At 38.1% G+C, this 25,289-nt stretch overlaps 1 protein-coding gene and 1 pseudogene across 1 annotated transcript in view; one reads left to right on the top strand and one right to left on the bottom strand.

Moving 5' to 3' along the window:
* Nucleotides 1–25,289, bottom strand: part of RCAN2 (regulator of calcineurin 2) — a 348,645-nt gene that overhangs the window by 196,955 nt on the left and 126,401 nt on the right. The gene's annotated exons all lie outside the window — the stretch shown is intronic.
* Nucleotides 7,442–8,059, top strand: LOC114025016 (annotated as a pseudogene).

The following is a 25,289-nucleotide window of genomic DNA, read 5'->3' as shown; positions in this document are numbered from 1 at the left end:
TAAACTTTTTCTCTGGCTGGAAGAAGATTTGAGTTGAATTCTTTCAGGCAGGGTCTGGCGCCGCGATCTTGGGGGGTCCTTTCAAGCACCCCAAAACCTCTACACCTCTTCATTAGTTGCAAAGATTTATAAAATATGTTTTGCATAAAGCAAAAAATTCTTGTCAGTAAGGTCCTGTCAAAGGGTTCAATGTCAGAAATGGTTTTCATCAGTGGAAATAACATTAAAGAGGATGAATTATTGTTTGCTTCGGTGCTCCACCCAAAGGACCATGGAGCCTTCTGATCTGACTTACTGCTGAAATCTCCTAAGTGTTGTCTTCTCCTATTAGAATGGGAACTCCCAGAGCTGAGACTGTCTTGCTGATCTATTTGCACCTCCCTGCCCCAGGGCATAGCACAATGCTTTGCACATAGTAAGCACTTAATAAATTATTTTTTCATTCATTCATTCATGTAAAAGGCTCATCCTCCTTGGATTTGGTATCAAATAATCTGTGTTCAGATCCTGTCTCTGCTATTTACTAGCTATGTGACCTTAAGAAAATAACTCTACTTCTCTGGGTCTCCTTTTTCTCATGTATAAAACTAGAAGGTTGAACTAGGTGATCTCCAGGGTCCCTAATAGCTCTGGAATTCTACATTTTCTCACGTTCTAACATGATCTCTTGCCCATTTCTTGATGTTGAACACAGAAAGTACCAGCTGTTGACTGTTGATAGAGTTCATCATAGGTACAGTGGAAAGAGCATAGACTGGAAATCAGGAGGCCTGGATTCTACCCCCAGTCTATTAATTACCTAAGTGGAATACGACAAATTACTTCACTCCAGGCTCTGATTTTTCACCTGTGTTCTCACCTGTGCTACCTTCCTCACCCACCTAAGAAATGGGTCATTGGGAAATACAAAGGTCCTTTAAGCATCTGGCACATGTAAATGAGGTATATTATTGTCATGAGTCCCTAGATCTCACGAGGTCTAGAGGTTTAAGGGTGCTGGAACTCCAAAATTGCAACATGTGGGCCCTGCCTGAAAGAATTTGACCCAAATCTTCTTTCAGTTAGAGAAAAAGTTTATTAGAGATAAATCACACAGGCCAGACTCTTAAGGAATCTAAATATTAGCGACACCTGTAAGGACTGGTGGGCATGAGAAAGTCTCAGTGTTTAAATGGGGGCCAGGGTACACTCAAGTAATTTTGGGTGACCAGAGGAGGGGCTGGGAGAAGGATCTGGGTAACTGGTGGAGGAGTTTAGGGAGAATTCTGATTGGAAAGTCTGGGAGTTTGAATGGGAATAGATAACGAAGGGAACTGGAAGGAAGAGGTTTGAATGGAGTCTGGATAAGATCAGAGGTGGGACTAGGGCTTTCAAAAGGAGATAGGGGGCAGCTAGATGGTGCAGTGGATAGAGCACCAGCCCTGAAGTCAGGAGGACCTGAGTTCAAATCTGACCTCAGACCAAACACTTGACACTCACTAGCTCTAGCTGTGTGACCCTGGGCAAGTCACTTAACCCCAATTGCCTTAAAAAAAAAAAGGGAGAGATAGGGAGGAAAAACTGTTGAGTAGAATTTTAGCCTCATTTGAGACCAGAGTGAGTTTAAGGGATAAATGGGAGCCAAATTCTTTTTTGGGGCAAAGATCTTGGCTTGGGCCCATACCCCACCAGATCTATGTTAAATACGAGACATTGCCAGCTACTGTGCACCTTTTATTGTTGCCATTGTTGAATTATTTCAGTCGCGTCCAACTCTTCATGACTCATTTTGGGATTTTTTTTTGCAAAGATATTGGAGTGATTTGTTATTTCCTTCTCTAGTTCATTTTATAGATGAGGAACTGAGACAAACAGGGTTAAGTGACTTGTCCAGGGTCACACAGCTAGTAAGTGTCTGAGGCCAGATTTGAACTCATGAAGAAGAGTCTTCCTGACTCCTGGCCTGGCTCCATGCCACCTAGTTGCTCCTTCTATGCACCTAGGCATAGTTAGTATATTGTTAACAGTGTTAGAGACCACGTATTTATTTTACAGGAGAAACTGAGGATAGCAAAGTTTAAATAACTTGTCTAAGATCCAAAGTCTGGCATAGTATTGCTAGGCTTGTTACATGCCCAAGAAAATCTGATTTGGTCTCCATGACTAATTATGTCATTTGCCTCGTTACACTAAAATTCCTCTTCTATAGAAATCCAATTAGCCAAAAGCTCAAAAAGCCTATTATCCTTCCTCTCCTCAATTCCCCCTCAGATTTTATGCAGCAGTAATGGATGTGCATAATACCCTAAGGCATTTTTGAATCAAATCAAATCAACAGATACTTATTGTGTGGTACACTGTGTGCAAGGTGCTACATTATGCAATAAGAGTCATCAAAAGAATTGCATTATGCTTATCATCATTTTAGGTTGAGGGATATTTCTTTATACTCCAACACTTTGAAAATGGATGATCCAAGGTTGGTAGGTATCTTAGCGACTCTTGGCCAATCAGAACATTAAGTAAATTGAAATAAGACACTGTTTTGCAATCATGCTAGATAAATGGATTTTGTTAGCATCATCATCATTGTTACTATTATTATTTTAGCATAAATAAGTAAATGAGTGGCAAAGCAGGATGCTTAACGAAAGTTTGGAAAGAATCAACAGCATTCACAACCCAGGATATTGGATTCCATACTTTGTAGCAAAGTTAGGATGATAATGATGACGACAGCTAGAATTTACATAGCACTTTAAGGTTTACAAAGCACTTAACACATATTATCTCATTTGATCCTCACAACAACCCTGGGAGGAACGTAATAATGTTATTCCCATTTTACAGATGAGGAACCCGAGTCAAAAAAAAAGAGGCTAAATGACTTGCTAAGGGTCACACAGCTAGGCAATGTCTGAGGCAGTATTTGAATTCAGATCTTTCTGATTCCATGTCCAGTCCTACCCACTGAGCTGCTTGGATGCCTCTAGAAGACCACTGATGACATACAAACAATATTTAGATGGATTTGTGATTTCATTGGATGGCGGTAGCAGTATAATATCATGGATGGAGTACTAGATTTGGCATTAGGAAGACCTGGATTTAAATCCCTTCTCTGATACTAAAATAGTTGTGTGATTACGGTCAAGTCACTTAACCTCTCCAAGATTTAGTTTCCTCATCTATGAAATGGGCATCATAATACTGTCTTTACATCTCTCACAAAGTTGTGACAGTTAAATGAGGCTGTATATGTGAAGTCAATGTCGGTTACTACTAATATCCCTTATTATCCATGTGGGTGGGTATTTACACTATCAATGATGATTATAGCTCCTCTGCATCTTCCCATCTGTGCCATTCTTGTCCTTGTCTTCTCAATTATCCATAAAGGAGTCCACCAAACTATTACAAGCTTTCCTCTGGTTCTTGGAATTATCAGATCTGGGTTTGAATCTCAGCTCTGTCATTCATTACCTATGACCTTGGTTAAGTTCACTAACCTATCTAGACATCAGTTCTTCAAAATAAAGAGACTGGACAAGATCAAGCATTTGCAAAAGTGTGGTCTTGACTCCTCAGGGCCTTCAAAAGACCCTTCCTGGAGGACTGTGATATCCAAATTATTTTTGTAATCATATTAAGATATTTTAATTTCTAAAATGATAAATATTAGCAGATATATCACACATAAACAAAAGCCCTTTGGAGTCCTCAATCATTTTTTTTTGGAGGCAACTGGAGTTAAATAACTTGCCCAGAGTCACACAACTAGTAAGTGCCCGAGGTCCGATTTGAACTCTGGTCCTCCTGACTCCAGGGCCAGTGCTCTATCTAATATACCACCTTGCTGTCCTAGTCCTCAATAATTTTTAAGGTGAAACAAATGAACATTTATATAGGGTCTACTATACGTCAGGCACTGTTTTAGCACTTTACAAATATGTTATTTGATCCTCACAACAACCCCGGGAGGTAGGCACTTATTATTATCTCTGTTTTAGAGTTGAGAAAAATAAGGCAAATTGAGATTAATTGACTTGCCCATGGTCACACAGCTAGTAAGTATCTGAAGACAGATTTGAACTCAGGTTTTCCTTACTCCAGGAATGTGTAGTATAGAGGGGTCCTGAGACCAAAAAGTGTGAGAACCTCTGGACTAAATGACTTGAAGATCCCCTAGAACTATACTACTATGATCTCAAGAAGGCCAATGGTAGGGCTCTGGCTTCTCACCTCTTCTGTCATTCCAATTTCGTGACCATCAGCTTCCTTTTCCAGCTTTCTATGTCTTTTATCTTTTATCCACTTCTCTCATACAAGCCATTATTTATAATGTACCACAGCCTACTTATAACCATAATGCATTTTTCCATTAACTTTAGGTCACCCATAATTGTAATTTGCTTCTGAGTTTGTGATGTCCATGTTTCCAGACATTCAGCACCAATGGGAAAATGTTAGGGTTACAGAATTGTGCTTTAGCAACAGCTTAGGATCAGTAAAAGTACTGCACAATTTCCCCAAAGTCATCCAACCTGATCTTCACTTCCTATCTGCCATGAACCTATCCAAACTAATTTAAGCATTTCTTAGGGTATTCCGACTAACACATGATGAAAAAAAAAAATGCCAGAAACCGTAACAACAAGGAAATTGCTTCCACTAAAATAATGGCTTTAGAGATCCCATTCCTATTTGCCAATTTCCAAACTTTTGGAGTAGGTGAACATTCCATTATTTATTATGTTAATAAATATTGGATTTTAATAGTGATCATTGGTAGTCCTTTAGCTTTACCCAGGGATATTCTTGGGAGCCACAGTGGATATCAGTATTCTAACTCAATTTATGAAACATTTATAAGCACTCATTATGTGGAAGGCACATTCCTAGTCATCATCAGGCATACAAAGATAAATAAGGCTATCATCCCTCCTTTCAAGGAGTTTAAGATCTGATGTTGCAGGGTGGGGAAAAGAAAGGGCAGGACCAGCAGAAACAAGTATAACACAAGGTGACAGGAACAAAGAAGAGGTCTAGATAAAGGCTTCTAAAAAATTGAGGAAGGAGAAAACACTGATTTAAACTTAGAGAAATCAAGGAATGAATTCTGGAGGAGTTTGGCACTTAAGCTGAACGTTAAAGTAAAAGAAGCATCTCAATAAGCAAACATAAGAAGAAAGTGCATTCCAGGAATGGGGAATGATATGAATGAATGAATGAATGAATGAATGAATGAATGAATGAATGAAAAACACTTATCAAGAGTTTGGTGTGGGCCAAGCACTATGCTAAAAGCTGGAGATAAAAATGCAAAATGGAAGACAGACCCTTTCCTCAGGGTGCTTGCATTCCTATCGAGGAGACAACATATGTGTGGAAACATGATGAAATCAAGAAATAGCTTGTAGTCTAGTTTAGCTGGAACACAGAGTACCAGGCTTCTTACAGTTTACTCACACCCACACAATGTATGTGACACTGGTCTTCCAGTTCTTCACATGATACTTCATCTCCTGATTGGGAACTTTCACTGGCTGTCTCCCATGCCTGGCACTCTCTTCCTCCTCCTCCTCCTCCTCCTCTCTGCCTCCTTTTTTTTTTGCAAGATTTTGCAGACCTATTTTTCAAACCTCAGCTGAAGTTTCACCTTCTGCAAGAAAATTTTCCCCATCCTTCCTTCTTAGATTATCTCCAATTTATTCTGTGATTGTATGTATATATAGATATAGATATATAGAGAATGTGTGTGTGTGTATATATTGTGTATATATGTATATACAGTGTATACATATTTGTGTATATATACATATATATGTGTATATTTATACACACACATATATTTGTACACACATATATACACACACACACACCATATATACACACACACACGCACACACATATACACTGTGTGTATGTAGTTAATTAGTTATTTAGTTAGAAAAGAGCTGTTTCCATGTTCCCTCATTAAACTGTGAGCTCTTAGAGGAACTGGTTTGTTTGTTTGTTTTTGCCTTTTTGTATGCCCAGTGTTTAGCATATATCTGACACACAGTATGTGATTAATAAATGCTTTTTGACTGACTGACTTAAAAAATAGGTTGGAGTCTGACTGTGGAAGACCATAACTGCCAGGGTTAAGGAGTTTGCATTTTTTCCTTTATGTAACAGGCAGCCAGCCATTGAAAGTTTGTACAAGGTGGTCAGACCTGTGTGTTAGTAAGATTATTCCGGAAATTGTGTGAAGGATGGACTGGATAGCTGAACTGAGAAACTTAAGTCAGGCAGTCCAATTTGGAGGTCATTACAATACTTGTGGTTGGGAAAGCAGGGATGGATGCAAGAAATAATGTAAAGGCAGAATCAAGGGAGATTGGGAACTGATTTTGTGTGGAGGTGAGAGAGAAGAGTAAGGGGTGGCACAGAGATTTTCACCCCAGGTGACAAAATAGGAGCCCTCCCTTGTAACACAGAAGTATAGCCAAGTAAAACAAAGCAACTCAATGACTATGTGCAGAAATGTGTGTCTCATTCTGAACCTCTAGTCTGTCACTCCCCTGACAAGAGGTGTGAGAAATGCTTCATCATCAGTCTTTTGAAGTCACAAATAGTGACTTCATTCTACAATTCTGTAGTATTTTGAAGCTGATTTTATTTTCATCATTGCAGTCATTATATAAATTGTTCTCCTGGTTCTGTTCATTTCATTCTGCATCCGTTCATACATATCTTCTCCAGGTTCCTCTGAATTCATCCATAATTTCTTATAGCACAATAATATTTCATTATATTCATATGCCATAGTTTCTTCAGCTGCTCCCCAAATGATGTGCACCTATTTGTTTTTGATCCTTTCCTGCAAATGCTGCTATAAATATTGAAAGGTTGTGTAGTTTACTGTGGATAGAGTTCCAAATTGCTTTCCATAATGGCTGAACTAGTTCATAGCTCCATCAAGACTGCATTAGCATTCCTGTTCTGCTACATGCCCCTCAGATAACTGTCATTTCCTTTTTATTCACAGGTGTTAATCTGCGCAGTTTACATTTTTGTTATTATTAGTGATCAGGAACACTTTTTCATATGGTTGTTGATAGCATGCATCTCTTCACTACTTGTTTGCAAGCCTTGGCCACTTCTGTGTTAAAGAATAGGGCAGCTAGATAGCACAGTAAATAGAATGCAGGGCTGGAGTCAGGACGACTTATCTTCCCAAGTTCAAATCTGGCCTCAGGCACTTACTAGCTATATCACCCTGAGCAAGTCACTTAACTTTGTTTGCCTCAGTTTCCTCATCTGTAAAATGAGTTGGAGAAGGATATGGCAAATGGCTTCAGTATCTTTGTCAAGAAAACCCCAAATGGGGTCATGAAGAATTGGGCATGACTGAAAAATGATTGAATAACAACTGTTAGAGATTGTATGTTTTCACAATTAGAGATCATGTCCTTCAATGGCCAGTGTCTATGAGACCACCACCTGAAATAGCTCCTTGTCTAGCATCTCTGTGCCCTCTTCCTCTGCTCCTTTGTGGCAGGGGTCTCAAGCCTTCTGGCCCTCTACTGCCTCTTGCTGTTGCTTTACTGGACTTACAGCAGCTGCCTTGAAGATTCTCATAGAAGTCCCCATGGCCAAGTAGCAGAGGGATGGGGCAGAGAACTTCACAATTTTAGAACACATGATGGAGGCACAGAGGGTCTTGGTGCCGAATCATAGGATACAGGATGACACCAACACCAGGAAGATCACTGCAGCCAACAAGCCTAGAGAACTGCTGCTCAGACACCCAGAAACTTCCTTGGATACCTCCAGGGCTTGGCCCCCACTTCTACTCCACCCTATATAATGCAGAATCTTCCTCCTGGGTGAGCCTGGTATTGAGGTGCCGATTCTGGCTTTGCAGCTGCTGCAGTGGAAGTGAGAAGTCCCTCCATACTGGCCCCTGTAGTTAGGGGACCCTGAGTGAAACTCTGAAATAGATGCTCTCTTTGGGGCCTGCTCATCACATCCCCGAAGAAGAGCTGGAGTCATCAGCCTCCTGACCAAAGACTGGGTGCCCAAATGCCTCTGACTGGAGGAGCTTGCTCTGCAGACACAGAGGCTCCCCCACTGCTCCTCCCCCCCCCCCCCCCCCGCAAGGCAGATAAGTGCCAGCAGCACTCTTCTATCCTTTTTCCTGCTGCTGCTGTTTTTACACCCAAACATTACAGTCTTTCACCTTAAAAGAGACCTCTTGGCTTCTAAGTAACTTTCCCTGATGAATGAAAACACAAAGGGATCTTCTAAAAATGGTGTCAATTCTTCAAATACATTGGATATGCTAATGTTATCAGATAAATTTGCCTTTGACTCTCCTTACATGCATTGGAAAACATGCAAATTGTATTACCTAGCATAAAAAAATTCAGGGCTACACAGTATGAGAAAAAAAGATGTTTCTATTTTAGTAAAAAAAAAAAAAGTGTTCCAGTGTGTGATCTGGGTTAATTAATGCTATAATTATCTTGGGGTTTTGACCTAGTTTTTATGTCAGTAAGTAAAATGTGGCTTCCCAAGAAATGACTGCCAAAAGTCAAAGTTCTTAATGTAGATAACTGAAATAGAGAATGGTCAAACTTAACTGGAATGCTGACCCATTCCTATACAAGTAGTGATGATTTTGTTTGTTTGTCACAATGCATCTGAGAAATTACAGTAGAAAGCAAACCAATGGAGGAAAAAAAATGTGCTCTGTGGAAGGCTTAGCATAGAACAATGGAAAAGGTTATGAGTTTCAAGTCAGAAGTACATATTACATGTTAATTACATATTAATTGAATTGATCAATAAATCAACAGCAAACTAGGTGTGAACAAGTCCTAGGTACCTCTGTCAATTAATCAGAGATGTAAACTAGATGTGAACAAGAAATATGTACTAGAAATGTACTGGTATACACCTAGGATTAGATCAAGATTTCACACCGTATTCCACAATAAGCTCCTTAAAGAAACATGACATAGCTGTAAAAAGATCACATTATACATAAATGAGAAAAACAAAAAATAAAATACTACTTGCAACTATTTATAAAGGGAAGAACTCAAGCATAGTTAGACAAAGGATAGACAAGATCATGCAAGAGAAAATGGATAAATTTGATTATGTAAAATGAAAAAAAGTTTTGTATAATCAAAATCAATGCAGTTGAAATTGGAAGGGAAACAGTTAACTTGGGAAAATTTTGCAGCAAGCTTCTCTGATAAAAGTCTGATATCCAAGATATATAAGGAATTAGTCCAAGAAGAATGATGGTCATGTGCCAGTAGATAAATGATAATTTCTGAAAGGAAGAAATCAACAACCATATAAAAATGCTACAAATCTCCCATAATTACAGAAATGCAAATTAAAACAGCTCTCTGTTTCCACATCAAATTTGTCAGATTGGCAAACATAACAAAAAGGGAAAATGGCAATTTTTGGAGAGTCTGTGGCAAAATAGGCATAAGGACGTACTGTTGGTGGAGCTGTGAATTCGTCCAGTCATTCTGGAAAGAAATTTGGAACTATGAATGAAAAGTTATTAAACTGATTGTTGATAATACTATTAGGCCTAGATCCCTAAAAAAAATCAAAGAAAAAGTTAAAAGATCCTTAACTACAAAAATGTGTATATCAGCACTTTTGATAGTAGCAAAGAACTGGAAACAAGAGGGATGCCTATCTACTAGGAAGGAGCATCTAGGTGGCACAGTCACTCTTATGACCCTATTTCTTAATTTCTTTCTTCTACTCAAGGCAAATCATCTCTGGTGAGAAAAAAATTCAGTTACTACTTTGTCTCAAGATCAAATACTAATTGTTACCAATATCATGTAAATAATTCAGTCTAAATCACTCCTATACACCCATGGCTGTCCCTTTTAAAGGTTAGTAATATGGGTAAGAAAGCAACAAAGATGGAACCTCTTGGCAGTCAAGGAGACAACCTTGACAGTTCTGACCTTTCTCTTATCTTAGGGATAATGTAATTATTTTTTATCTGTTTTCAAGAAAATATGTCTATTGTCCTGGGTCTGTGATAAAACAAATGAATTTACCATTTCAAAGTAAAACCACATAGAGTAACTTTTCATGACTAATAAGCTAGACATTTACTATCTGGTATTTGGCATGGTTGCTTCAAATGCCACAAAAACAACAAGCACCACATCTCATCTTGAAATACAAAGTCCAAACATAACAGAATTCTTTAGGAGTCAATACGTTATATTGGAAAAATCACCAGTTCTGGAGGCTTAGGCTCATAGCCTTAGAGTTAAAAGGGACCTCATGGGCCAACTGGTCCGACCACCTCATTTTATAGATGAGGAAACTGAGATCCAGAAAAATTAAGTGACTTGATCACACAGCTAGTAAGTATGAAAGTAGGAATTTGAACCCAGATTTTCCTGACTCTAAGTCTACTGCTCTACAGGTTCCTCATTTGTAAAATGACTTTGAGCTCCCTATGAATTTAAACCAAGAGGAAAAGGAGTCTCAGAGAGGTCAACCTTTTATGTACAGACATTATATGTAGCTATCTCATTATGAGATAAGAGACCATGTGATATAGAAAGGACAATGTACTGGGAGTCAAAAGTCTTGGTTCTAGTTCCATCTCAACCATTATATAAACCACTTGGGTAAATCACTTTCCCTCGATGGACAAAGGACTGCATCTACAAAATGAAGAGGCTGAGCTAGTTGATCTCTATGGTTCCATTCTAAATGGTTCTATGGCTAAGTAGGTACAGCTAGGTGGCGCAGTGGATGGATTTCTAGGCCTGGAGTCAGGAAGAGCTGAGTTCAGATCTGGCCTCAGACACTTAATAGCTGTATAACCCTGGACAAGTCACTTCACCCTGTTTGCCCCAGTTTCCTCATTTGTAAAATAAGCTGGAAAAGGAAATGGCAAACCATTCCCATGTTTTTTGCCAAGAAAACCTCAAATGGGATCAGGAAGAGTTGGATACAACGAATGATGAACAACACACGACTAAACAGAACCATTCTAAATTTGGTGACTTAAATGTACTCAGGATCTGCCAATATCAGGAGCTCTACCAGAAGTCGACTTTCTCACTGATTTCCAACCCCCAAAATAAACCAGATACTTTTGATAGTTCCACCTGAATAAGCCAGGGGAGACCCACTTTTAAAAAATGGCTAATGCCCAACTGGAAGAGTACAACAGTCTCTCTGGCTAAGGTAAAGGATTGCCTCAGTTATCATGTGCCTATGCCTTATTATTAAGATCCTTGCACCTAGACTAGTGTTTTCTAAACAGATTTGACTCAAATATGATGGGTCATCTGAAATACGCAGATAGAAATCCTTAAATGCAGAATTCTGTGGGAAGCTGATGCCTTAGCCAAGGTAATATTTACAACACAGACAGAAGATGAATGTGCTTTTAAAGTGACAGAGAAGGCAAGGATCAGGAATGACCCAGCTCTTTCTTCTACTTCCCCAGTAACAGTTCTTAAGGGAGATTACATATTTTAAGGAGGAGGAGGCAAGTTAGTAGTGTTGATGGGGAAAGAGAAGGGAAGTTGGAATCAAGGAAGATGTTGTTCTCAATGAGAACAGAGACAAAGGATTGATGATGTACGCTGTGCTGAGCTGTGCCTTCTTGAGTGACCATCAACCACTCAAAGAATGGGGGCTGAGGTCAGAGTCAAGATTGGGGAAGGGGGAAGCCCATGGCTTGGCACACCTTCCATCAGGTCAAAGGGGTCCTTGGCTGATATATGAAAATGTGTGACCTCTTCTAACTAGCATTAAAATCTTTTCATAGAACTCTTATCCAATAGAGTTCCACAGAATGTAGTTCAGCAAATACTAATCTAAAAAAAACCTTTGTGTTTGTGTAGGAAGCAACCCGGTCAACTCATATTTAATCAGGCATTTTTCTTCTGGGGGTCCTGTGGTTTTTTTTTTTAACATTTTGATAATTGTATTTCAGTATAATTGCTTTCTTTTGCAATCCCATATATTTTATGGTATGGGTTTTAAAATATTATTTGGGGAAGGGGTCCCTCAGCTTCACTAGATTGAAAAAAAATGTTAAGAACCTCTATTTTAAAAGAGCAGATACAAAATGTGAAAGTGGGGAACATAAGCAGGGATAAATAGCATCAGTAAAAGTCAAAACCCTAATTGAGCTGAGGCTTGAGGGGAAAAAAGGCAAGGTAGAAAAAGAAGTTCCATGAATCTTAGCATTCGAGCTGAAAGGAATCTTAGAGATCACCTAGTCTAACTGCTTCATTTTATACTTGAGGAAATTGAGAGAGGTAGGAAGAAAACAAGACTTCATTAAGCATCTACTATGTGCCAGGCATTGTGCTAAGCACTTTCTACAAATATGATCTCATTTGATCCTTCCAACAACCCTGGGAAGTAGGTGCTATTATTCCGGTTGAAGAAATAAAGCAAGCAGAAGTGAAGTCACTAGCCCAGGGATTCATGTCTGAGGTTAGATTTAGAACAGGTCTTCCTGACTCCAGGCCCAGCAATTTATCTGCCATGCCACTTGCCTCTGAGGCCCAAAGAGTTCACAGCTTGCTCAAGGTTACACAATGGGAGAGTTAGGATTTGAACTCAGGTCCTCTGACTTTCAAACCAATGTTCTTCCTACTTCACCATTCTGCCTTCTCTACGGGACTCCAAAAATAGTATCAGTAAAAGTTAAAAATCCTATTGATCTGAGGTTTGAGATGGGAGGTGGTGGTAAAGGAAGATAGAATATGAGCTCTTTCAATGCAGGAGTCATTTCATTTGTTTTACTAGGACAGTGCCTGGCATACAGTAGATGCTTGAGAAATGCTTCATGAATTGAATTAATGTAATCTTTGAAAATAGCACAGCAAATGACACACTATAAAACTAAAGAGTGGTCAATGGTGTCCCAATTTTAAGAGGGGGGGAAACAAATTTTGAAAACCTCAGACTGATTTGATTTGATTTGATTTATGGCAAAACTCTAGGAAAAGATTATTAGAGGATCATTTGTAAAAGAAGTGATTTCTAGAAGCCAGCATGGGTTCAATAAGATCAAATCAAGACAAATTAGCCTCACTTTTCCATTCCCCCCCCCATAGGATTACTAACTTGAGTAGTTATAGGAATGTAATTTCAGCAAGGTAATTGATAAAAATGTTTTATTAAATCTTTCTATACACAATGGAGAAATGAGGGTTAGGTGGACTAATTGCTAGAAAAACAACCAAACCCAAAGAATGCTGATGTTTAGATTGGATCAACATTGACCTAGGTCAGGAGGATTCAGCCTTTTTTTGTGTCCTGGGCCCTTTGGCAGTCTAGTGAAGTCTATGGATCCATTCTCAGAAAAATGTTTTCAAATACATAAGATAAAATGCATAGAATTATAAAGGAAACCAAAGGTTAGTGAAAATAAAGATGTGATTTTTTTTCCATCCAAGTTCACAGACATCCCCCTTAGAATTCTATCCATGGACCCCCTAAGAATCCCTGGCCTAGAAAGAGGTCCCTGATAGCATGTAGAAGCTATTCAGAGGGAGATGGATTTACAGTACCGAGAATTTCTTAAAAATTATAACTTCAAAAATGGGATGCCAAGGTTGCTTCACAAAGGACCAATCCTCACGTGTCAGAAATGCTATGGAAGAGACTTATTCTAGAGGGTTTTGTGACTGGGGGATAATCATGCTGAAATTCTAGAACATGTATTCAATAGCAACATTAACATTGAACAAAGGCTGTTAAATTGGGGTCAGGATGACAAACTCTATACAAAAGCTGACAGACATCAGTGGTGCGCTCAACAATCTGGCATTTACGTAAACTAAGATGTGCTGGGTTACCATGAATCACCATTGGCCTGAAGTCTGCCAGCATGAGCAATATTAAACAGAGAGTGACATTTGCAAGAAGTAGCACTCAGCATTTTTTTCAACTCCCCACTATTCATCATGTGTGACAAGTGCTGGGAGTGATACCTATGCAAGAGGAAATAGGGTTCAGACAATGGCCCAAGCTTCATACTTTACCCAATTCAGAGGTAATGTTATAAATCATTAGGAGAGCTCAGATTTTAAAATCCTGGCAGGTATAACTGGGAGCTGATCACAATGGAATTGGAGAACTGATGGATGTTCTATGGCAGCTATAGAGCTAGAGACTGTATGCAGAGGTATTTACTGAGAGATACCAGTCAATCAGTAAGCATTTATTAAGTACCTACTATGTTGGTCAGTCAGCAAGCATTGCTTAGGTTCCTACTATGTTCAGTTAACAGTCAGTAAGAATCTATCAAACATTTGCTAGGTCAGTTAACTGTCAGGAAGTATTTATGAATTGCCTACTAAGTGCAAGGCACTGGGGATACAAAAAAAGTCAAAAGCAGTCATTGCCCTTGAGGAGTTCCCAGTCTAATGAAGAAGACAACATGTCAGCAATTATGTACAAATAAGATGATACAGTATAGATTGGAGACAATCTTAGGGGGAAAGTACTATCATTAAGGAGGACCAACAAAGTCTTCTTGTAGAAGGTGGGATTGTAGCTGGGAGTTGCATCTTCCTTAGTAGCAGGAAGAGATGGCAAGGGAGAGCATCCTAGGAATAGGAGATAGGCAGGGGAAGTACGTGGAGTAGGGAAATGGGGTGTCTTGTGGGACAAATAGCACAGAGGGCAGTGTCACTGAATCTCAGAGCACATTGAAGTGAGTAAGATATAAGAAGACTGGTAAGACAGGAAGGAGATGAGTTATGAAGGACTTTCAAAGCCAAAAAGGATTTTATGTTTGATCCTGGAGATGATAGGGAGCCACTGGAGTTTATTGAATAAGGTGTGTGTGTGTGTGTGTGTGTGTGTGTGTGAGAGAGAGAGAGAGAGAGAGAGAGAGAGAGAGAGAGAGGATCAGACCTGTGCTTTCAGAACATCAGATTGATAACTGAGTAGAGGGTGGAATACAGTGAGGACAAAATTGGACATTTCAGCATTTGCATAACCTAAGATGTCCTGAATGAGTATTGTTAAACTTACACATGAACACATTCAGGCATGTGCAAACACACTCATATGTTACTGTATGCTCCAGGTTCTAAATTAATTAACTTAAGACAGAGCTCCAGAACATAGAGGAATAGAGAAGTTTACGCTGATTGTGCTAAAGCTGATGAATAGAAAATTGGGCTGGGAATCAAACTGAGGTCCCTAAATACCGATCTGCTGCTGACAAGCTTGCTGGCCAAATCTATTTCCCTTCTCTGAGTCTGAGTATTTTTCTAGGTAAATATCTACCCCTTCTCTACCTGAAAGGGATGGTACAAGAACATACCCTGTATCCATGGTAGCTGCTCAATAAATATTCATTGGTTGATTGATGGTAACAAATGTTAAAATTCTTAGAAAACTTTCTGGGTAGACACATCTAAGTTTGGATTTTTTTTTTTGTTTTGGTTTGTTTGTTTTTGGTGAGGCAATCAGGGTCAAGTGACTTGCCCAGGGTCACACAGCTAGTAAGTGTCAAGTGTTTGGTCTGAGCTCGGGATTTGAACTCAGGTCCTACTGACTTCAGGGTGGTGCTCTATCCTCTGTGTCATCTTGATGCCCCGGGATTGTTTTTTTTGATAAAGAGCTACAAGATTAGAAATTCACATATATTCAACATTCATGAATTTTTCATTACTTGTAATGGTGAAGTAGAACTCATTTAGACTAGATTCATGATTTCACAGGCATAGGGTCCTCCCTATACCAGTGAAGATCAACACTAAATCTGCAATGTATAAGAACGGTGAAGAATTGTGCGACTCACCCAGAGTCACACAGTTAATAAGTATCTGAGGGAAGATTTGAATTCAAGTCTTCTTGACTACAGGTCCAATGCTCTTATGCCTTGTAGTATCTAACAAATGAGAAAAGCAAATTAGTTTGCTGACCATATCTGACAGCATGTACCTCATTCTGTATCTTCAGTCTACCATGTCTTTGCTGAAAACTGCTTCACCAACATTTCACTAAAGTCATGATTAGTCACATGATTAGTCATTAATTAGAGTTCTTTTCTTTCCTTCTTCTAAAAATTTCCTTTGTATTAAATACTTGATAAACATCAACAGACATGTATTTTTGCCTACATAGAGAAGAGAAAAAAAAGAAAGCTGCATATGAAGCTGTGAATCTCTACTCTATATGGGTTTTGTTTTGTTTTGTATAGCTAAAATTTAATATAGTTGTTCCAACACTTCCTTTCTTACCTGTGTTCCTTTCTGAGATTGTCTGTTTCTGAAGCCTTTTATAATGTTATATTCCTTTACATTATTTTGCTGTTAAGTAAGTTGTTCTCTTGATTCTGCTTGATTTGATGACATTGGATAAAAAAGTATCTAGTTTTATTACTTTTCTAGTATTATGCCAAATTATTTTCCAGAAAAAATAAATTTATTGTTCCACCAACAATCCATTCACTTATCTATCTTCCCATAGACCCTTCAACATTTACCCCTTTTGTCCTTTGTCATCTTTGCTGATTTGAAGGTTGAAAGATGTTATAATAAGTATCTCTTGTTTTTGGTAATGTGAACCAATTTTTTCATATCAATGTTGGTAATTTGCAATTCTTCCTTTGAAAACTACATCTTCCTCTCTTTTGACCATTTCTATACTGGCACGTATTTTAATAGATCTGCATCATTTTCTTATACATCTTAGATATTAGACAAAGATGTCTGCTATAACAGTTTTCCCCAACAACACCTTTTCTTCTGATTTTTTAAAATTATATGTAAGTGAAATTGGACAGCTAGGTGGCACAGTGGATAGAGTGCCTAGCCTAAAGTCAAGAAGACTCATCTTCCTGAGTTCAAATCTGGCCTCAGACACATACTAGCTCTGTGACCCTGGGCAAACCACTTAACCCTGTTTGCCCAAATTTTCTCATCTGTAAAATGAGCTGGAGAAGAAAATACCAAACCTTCCAATATCTTTGACAAGAAAACTCCAAATGAAGTCACAGAAAGTTGGATATGACTGAAATAACCAAACAACATCAACACTTTATCTTTGGCAACCACCTCTATCTCTTTAGTCATAGTTATTCAAGGCATTTCCTTCTCTCTCTTTTTCTTATACCTTTGATATTTACAATCCATTCCCATTCAGATCCTATTATGACATATGGTGTAAGATGTTGTTTGAAATCTAATTTTTGCCCACTTACATTCTAATTTTTCTAGCAGTCGTTGTTGAATAGGGAGTCCTTATTCCAGTGGTTTAGGGGTTTATCCAACCATAAGCTACTATATTTTATTGCTTTTGGATTTTGCTTTTCTAGTCTAATCCACTTTTCAACTTAAAAAATGCAAATGCATAGTTTTGGTGATTATTTAATTTGTGATCTTATAATGTTATGTTCATTTCATTTTAAACTGTTTCCCTTGAGATTCTGGACTTTTTGTTCCTCCAAATGAATTTTTTGTTTGGTTTTGCATCTTCAAAAGAATCTGTAATTGGTAGAATTTTAGGCAGTAGGAAAAAATGAAGTGGAAAAATGTTGAAAGTAATTAAATTTCAATATAATCTAACAAATCTTTAAGCATTTGCTTACTATAAACAAAGATAACATTCTTTCCCTACCTTGATGAAATATTTCCTAGCTCCCTCTACTGGTCGCTTCCCTCATCTCCCACCCCTTTACCAAAAAGTAAACTATCTGAGACCCTTCCTTGGTCATGAGACAGAGACTAATTATGATATTCCCCAAATTCATCCCAGACACCTTTTAGAACTGGAGGATTTAGAAAAACAGAGGAAAGGCTTAATTTGATGATATTTTTGAACTCAGACCTATGGCAATGGTATAGCTCAAAAACTGGGACAGGTAGAGAGAATATCAGAAAGAAAAGAAATTATTAATTCAACGTGCCTGAGAATGTGCCCAAAGTCAAAGAGGAAGAAGAAAATAGCTGCTTGTCTGACTGGGAAAATAAGCGACTCTTCTAGGAAAATAGGAGAAATATCTGAGATGGAGAAAGTTGAAGTAGTAGGAATGAAAAAACAAGTGGCAAAATGAAATATTTCATAAAATAAAAATTAAACATCAATTAATCAATAAGTATTTTTTGAAAAACTGCTATGTGCAACATACTATACTAGTATTGTAGGGGATATAAAAGAAATATGATACGATTCCTGCCCCTTCAGGAGCTTATAATCTATGTAAGGTGGCCAGACTTACAAACATGAAACAATTAGGGAACAATATAAGACATATATAATTTAAATTGTGTGTTAGACTGTTACACATTAGGTAGAAGTGCAAAAGAGATCAGGGTGGGACGGCAGAGTTTCATAAGATAATAAATTTAGGCTGAGTATGGTGATACATGCCCATAATCCCCTGTTGTTGGGGAGGCTGAGGCATGGATAGCTGGAGTTTGAATGAGATGGGAATGGGCTAAAGCTGATCAAGTGTCTACACTAAATCTGGCACTAATATGGTAAGCCTTTAGGAGTGGAGGGCCATCAGGTTGTCTAAGGACGGGAAAACCAGCCCAAGTTAAAAAAAAAATGCAGTAGGTCAATTAGTATGGGGATGAGCATGAGTGATTGCTGCATTACCAGCCTGGGTGAGATAGCGAAGAAAGAAAGAAAGAAAGAAAGAAAGAAAGAAGAAAGAAAGAAAGAAAGAAAGAAAGAAAGAAAGAAAGAAAGAAAGAAAGAAAGAAAGAAAGAAAGAAAGAAAGAAGAAAGAAAGAAAGAAAGAAAGAAGAAAGGAAGAAAGAAAGAAAGAAAGAAAGAAAGAAAGAGAAAGATAAAGGAAGGAAGGAAAGAAAGAAAGAAAAAAGGATGGAAGGAAGGAAAGAAAGAAAAAAAGAGAGAAAGAAAAATATAGAAAGAAAAAAGAGATAACAGATTTAGAAGGGGCCTTAGAAAATATCTAATCTAAGTTCTTCATTTCACAGATAAGGAAATGGATACCCAAAGAATTGAAGTGACTTGCTCAAGGACCCACAGCTTAAGGGTCAAAGAGGATTTGAATCCAGGTCATATTGACTCGAAGGCAACACTCTATCCACCACACCACGCTGTCTCTCACAGAGTATTAGACCTGGAAGTGTATAGGTCATTTAATCTATATATTTCCCTCTCCAGTCTACACCCATTTTACAGATGAAGAAACCAAGCCCTAGAGACATTGAATCAGTATTCTATCCACAATACAATGTTGCTTTTTACAAAATATTTGAGTTGGGAAGGAGCATAGAGATTATCTAATCTGACCGCCCCAATTTTACAGATGAGGAAATTTAGTCCTAGAAATATCAACTGATTTGCCCATGGTTACACAGTCACAGAGCTGGGATTCAGACTCTGATTCTAAAACCAATGTTATTTCCACTGTAACAAACACACAAGAATCATCTATAAAAAGGTATACTCCACGAAAAAGTTTTGTATATGCTTTGAAATCACATGAATTTTAAATTTTCAACCAGTTTAAAAACAAGTACACCATACAACAATTAAATTCAAGCATTTATTAAGTGCCTACTAAGTAAGATAGCAGGTAGGTGGAACAGTGGATAAAGTGCTGGACCTGGAATCAAGAAGATTCATCTTCCTGATTAAAATCTAGCCTCAGACACTCACTCACTAGCTGGGTGACCCTGGGCAAATCACTTAACCCTATTTGTCTCTGTTTACTTGTCTGCAAAATTATCTGGAGAAGAAAATGGTAATGTACTTTAGTATTGCTGCCAAGAATACCCCAAATAGGGTCACAAAGAGTCAGACACGCCTGAAATGATTGAACAACAAGAATGTATAAGACACTGGTTTAGGTAATGAAGATACAAAAACAGAAATGAAACAGCTTATAACCTTTAGGGGAAAAACTCTAGAAAACACCTCACTTATCCAAAGGTCATTTATCTGGAAACTTTAACTGTCCACGGCACAGCTAAACAAACAAACAAACAAACAAAAAATAAAGGAGTCCAAATAGGACTATATACTACAGATTTGGAGTAAGGAAGACCTGGATCTCAAATACATCCTCTGACATATACTGGTCAGTGGTCCTTAAGAAATCCATTTATATTCTTATTTCCCTGGGAAACTCTCTAAGACCATCAGTTGAAGAGAAGATACTGAATTGCAATGGTAGAGGAAGATGCATATATAGACACACATACACACATACATTTGATAAGACCTGGGATGTCATCATTGGTGTCAGTTACTCTTTATGAGGACCAATGCAATGGCACCTACTCTGCAACTGACAGTCTTAAAGAGCTACGCAGAATCCTGAGAGGTTAGATAACTCACCTAGGGTCACACAGTCAGGATACATCAGAGGTGGTACTCAAGAGCCATGTCTTCAAGCTGGCTCCAAATTGGCTCCAAGGCCAACTCTTTATCCACTACGCTATGCTTATTTTGCACCCTCATTTATTATGTGTAACTTGAACACAAGATATAAATATACATATACAGGTGTGTGAATGTATATGTATACATATACACATACATACATGCATAGATATGTGTGTGCATATATGTGTGTGTACATGCATGCACATATGTTCATACATTTGGGTAGCTAGATGACTCAGTGGATAGAGAGCTCTGGGCTTAGACTCAGAAAGACCTGAGTTTAAATTCAGCCTCAGACACTTTCTAGCTGTGTGACCCTGGGCAAGTCACTTAACCTCTGTTTGCCTTAATCCACCAGAGACAGAATGATAAACCACTCTAGTAATTTTGCCAAGAAAACTCCACAGACAATGATCCACAGGGTCATGAAGAGTCAGACATGACTGAATGGCTGAACAACAATAAAAAAATCTATAGATGTATATATCTATAAATGTATGTGTATGCACTTAACAGATAACCACTTAACCTATATCTATTATAAATGCATTGAAGTACTTAAATATATACATATAAATAGATCTATGCATATGTATGTGTGTATGTATGTATATGTATGCACAGACACATACACTACTCACAAGGTATCTTAAAAGTCTTATTGTAGTTTTAGACTTTATTAAGGAACACAATCTATATGTAGTAGGAATTGCTAATGTTTATACAGCATTTTAAGTTTTTTTCAAAACACTTTACACACTTCTCATTTGATACTCCCAACAGCCCTGTCAAGTAGGTGCTATTATTATCCCCCTTTTACAGATGAGAAAATTGAGGTTGAGAGAAGTTAAATGACTTTCCCAGAGTCACACAAGTTAGGATATAAACTCAGGTCCTCTTAACTCCAAATCCACCCCTTCTTTCCCCAGTATTACTTAGCTGCCTCCTGTTTCCGCATACACACATACACCAATACTTCAAAGTGTCCATAATGGATGGAGGCACACCCTCCACTGGTATAGAAGGCAACTCTTCTATTCCTTTTGATCCCATGTATTCATAGAATCAGAATCACAGAATTTCAGATTGAGAAGGGACCTCAGTAGTCATTAAGTTCAACTAATTATATGAAAGGAACCCTCACTAAAATAGGCGACAAGTGGTCATACAGCCTCTCATTGAAGACCTCTGAGTGGGAACTCATCCCCTGCTGAGGCAGCCTGTTTCCCTTTTGGAGAGCTCTAATTGTTAGGAAGTACTTATTATTATTGAACCTTAATTGGCCTCTATATAACTTCCACCCATCACTCCTGGTTCTGGCTCCTGGGACCAGAAGAGTAAGTCTGATCCCTCTTTCACATGAAAGCCCTTCAAACATCTGAAGACAGCTCTCCTCTACCATTCTTGTCCATGACTTTGCTTAAGCGCTCCATAAAAGTCTTCGTCTGATTCTTTTACTATTTCTAGAATTCCAGTTCAATATCCATTCAGACTGTCTATCTATTACCCTTCATTGTTGCAACATGTCTAATCTATTACCTTACTAGACTTACATGTCCTTTATGCTTGTTCCTGTCCTCTGTTGATTATCTCCAATTTATCTGTATAAATCTTATTTGCACATAGTTGTTTTCATGCTGTCTCCACCATTAAACTGTGAGCTCCTTGAGGACGGGGGCTGGTTTTTTACCTTCCTTTATATTCCTAGCATATGGTGCCATTCTTGGCACATAGTTGGTACTTAATAAATGCTTATTAATGGACTCTCTTTTAAACTACTTCTCATTCACAAGTCGTCATTGCTGACTTGTTGCAAACTACTTACATCCACCATGTATCTTACCATTCATTGTCCTTTGAATTATTTACAATTTTTGTTCTTTAGAGAGTATATAATTTAGCCAAAAATGAATTTTAAAAATGAATTAAAAGTTTCAAAATTTGGCTTTTATGGATAAAGGATATATTTCTTGATCACTAGCATTTAATTAGTAGTAATAGGATAAAAATCACTGTGCCACCAAGTGGTGATTTTGGTTAAATATAGTTTGTTAAAATTATATCACATATTATCGTGATGGAATACTATTGTGCTATAAGACATGACAAGGGATATGGTTTCAGAAAAATCTGGGAAGACTTATATGAATTGATGCATGGTGAAATGATCAGAACCAGGAGGATATCGTATACGGAAATAACAATATTGTAACAATGATCAAATGTCAAAGACTTAACTACTCTAATCAATATAATTATCCAAGAAAATTACAAAGGATTCATGATTTAAAATGCTATCCACCTCCAGAGAGAGAACTAACTGATGAAACCTGAGTGCAGATTGAAGCATACTTTTTCACTTTATTTTTGTTGCTTTTTTAAAAAAAAAAAACATGACTATGTTTTTGAAAATATGTTTTGCATGACTTCACATGTATAGTAGATGCCATATTGCTTTTCTTCTCAATGGGTAAGGGAAGAGTGAGGGGGAGAGATTTCAGAACTCACAATTTTAAAATATGAATGTTAAATAAAGTATAAAAAGTTATATCATACTGGTTTAACAAGATCAGCTCCTGTTTAGCATCTTCTCTGGATCTTGAAGGATGAAAAGATATGATAGAAGACTATTTCAGGACTTTGGGACAACCTACATAAAGACACAGAGTTGATAAAGGGTCCTGAACAATATGACGAAATACCATATTGCTTTTTACAAATAAATTATGGTTTCTTTTGGGGTCCAGAGAGAATAAAGGAATAGGTATGATTCTTCTAGTCATATTATTCCCCATATTTATCTGTAATTGCTCTCTAAATGATTATTTTTTAATAAACTAATCACCACACTGAAGGAGGAAACAGGTCACATGCACAGAACTTACATGTTCTAATGAAACTTACTAAAGGAAATTGTTTAAGTTGATTAGTGATCTCAGGAGGACTGGAAATGAGATAGGAAGCTCCTCAAGTCTGTTTCTTGAGTTAGGTCTTTCTGAGTCTTATCTGAGGTTATCTGAGTTTTTAGAAGCACAGAAGCTTGTGCAGAAATAAGCAAGATCAGCGAGGAAGGGGAGGAAGCTCCCCACATGCCCTGATGGTCAGGAGTTACAATACAACTGACTCAGTGCAAGAACCAAGGGTGTTTCTCCAATACTACCTGGGTAGTTTAAAGGTCCACTGTCTCAGATCAATTGGTAGGGGTTGGGTGGTAACTCCCAGAAGTCACAGGAGCATTGGAGCACCAAAAATGGGTAGGTAGCATTCCAGTGGTGGTGTTAGCACCAAAGGTGAATGATTCTCCACCAACTATCTGAGTAACACAGAAGTCTGTGATCCCAGAGCAGTTGAGAAATGGGAGTGGAGCATCAGCATCCCTAAGGACTAGTGTATGTGTTTGGCAGAGGTACCAGCACCCGGGACAGCTCACCAGCTTTTCCTTTTTATGCATCCCATGCCCCATTTCTGACTCACAGCAGGGGAGTTTCAGTTTTCTAGTTTCTAGGGATCCCAGAGTATTGATTGGACAGGCTTTCAGGCTGGTCTAGGATAAGGAGGCTCATCCTTCTTATTTCTGCTTGGAATACAGAGATTCATTATCTGTAGGAACTAGGGCACTCCAAAATCTTTCTTCATTTGTGCTGAAATAAGCATTCTCATAGTTTTAGAAACAGGGAAAGATTTTCCCTCGAAACTTAGGAGTAAACTACATCTTATTGTTCAGCTGTTTTCAGTCATACCTGACTTTCTGTGACCCCATTTGGGATTTTCTTGGCAAAGATACTGGAGTGGTTTGCTACTTCCTTCTCCATCTCATTTTACAGATGAGGAAACGGAGGCAAACAGGGTTAAGTGACTTGCCTAGGGTCACAGAGCTGGTAAGTGTCTGAAGTCAGATTTGAATTCAGGGAGATGAGTTTTCCTGACTTGGAGGAGAATCATAATGCCTTTGTCCAGAAGAACTTATAACTTTCCCTTGGGATTTTACATATCTACTTACTTGGGATTTTACATCTACTTAAATTGTGTAAAGGGGTAGAGTGCATGTGAATAAACATTCTCTCACATGTAATATTACTATATTTCCATTTGCAGAGGAAGGATAGCAATTGCAATTACAAAAATCCTAAATAGCAAGCATTATCTTACACACACTGTGAGCATTATGAAATGTAGCAATAATAGCCAAAATTTTGTTGGTCCCAGCATATATGTTTTAGCTGGAACAGCACAATATATGAAGAAAGGTAATGTAAAATGTCTATAAATACTACTATTGTCTCAGCAGGAGTCAGTACCATGGCCTACAGCTATAAGGAAGCTGGCTGGCTCACCACTGATGTAGCAAATAATAGCTGACTGCATTCCTGGATTGTATTGACATATGCATATCTTTGCATCTTTCCCTGTTGTTCTAATTGCCAGGGAAGCAGTCAAGATAATGCATGTGTCTACCAGTCCCTTCTCTAGTGTCTAGTATTTTGTGGCAATACCATCCTTGTATAGGAAGAGGACAGTGTTCCAATAAATCAAAGTATCACAGAATTTATCAAGTCCAGCCCGTAGCTGAAAAGAATTCTTAATTAATATACCTACAAACAATCATCCAGCCTTTTCTTGAAGACGTTCAAGGAGAGGCAGGGAACCTATCATTTCTTGAGGAAGCCCATTACACTTTGGAACAGTTCTAAGATTTGAGAAGTTATTGTTGTAGTTGTTGTTTCCCCCTCAGAAATCAAACCTTAGATGTGCCTCTATGCACTTCCATCTGGTTCTACCCTCTGAAGCAAAAAACCCCAAACAAACAAAAAAACAAAAAAACAAGTCCAATCCCTCTTCCACATGACAATCTTTCAAATTTTTGAACATAGTTATTGTGTTCCCACTCCCACCCCTACCCCAGTATTCTC

Source organism: Vombatus ursinus, unplaced genomic scaffold (assembly GCF_900497805.2).
Source record: "Vombatus ursinus unplaced genomic scaffold, bare-nosed wombat genome assembly UNPS02014826.1, whole genome shotgun sequence".
In the NCBI taxonomy this organism is placed as follows: Eukaryota; Metazoa; Chordata; class Mammalia; order Diprotodontia; family Vombatidae; genus Vombatus; species Vombatus ursinus.
This window is presented reverse-complemented; position numbering and strand designations above follow the sequence as displayed.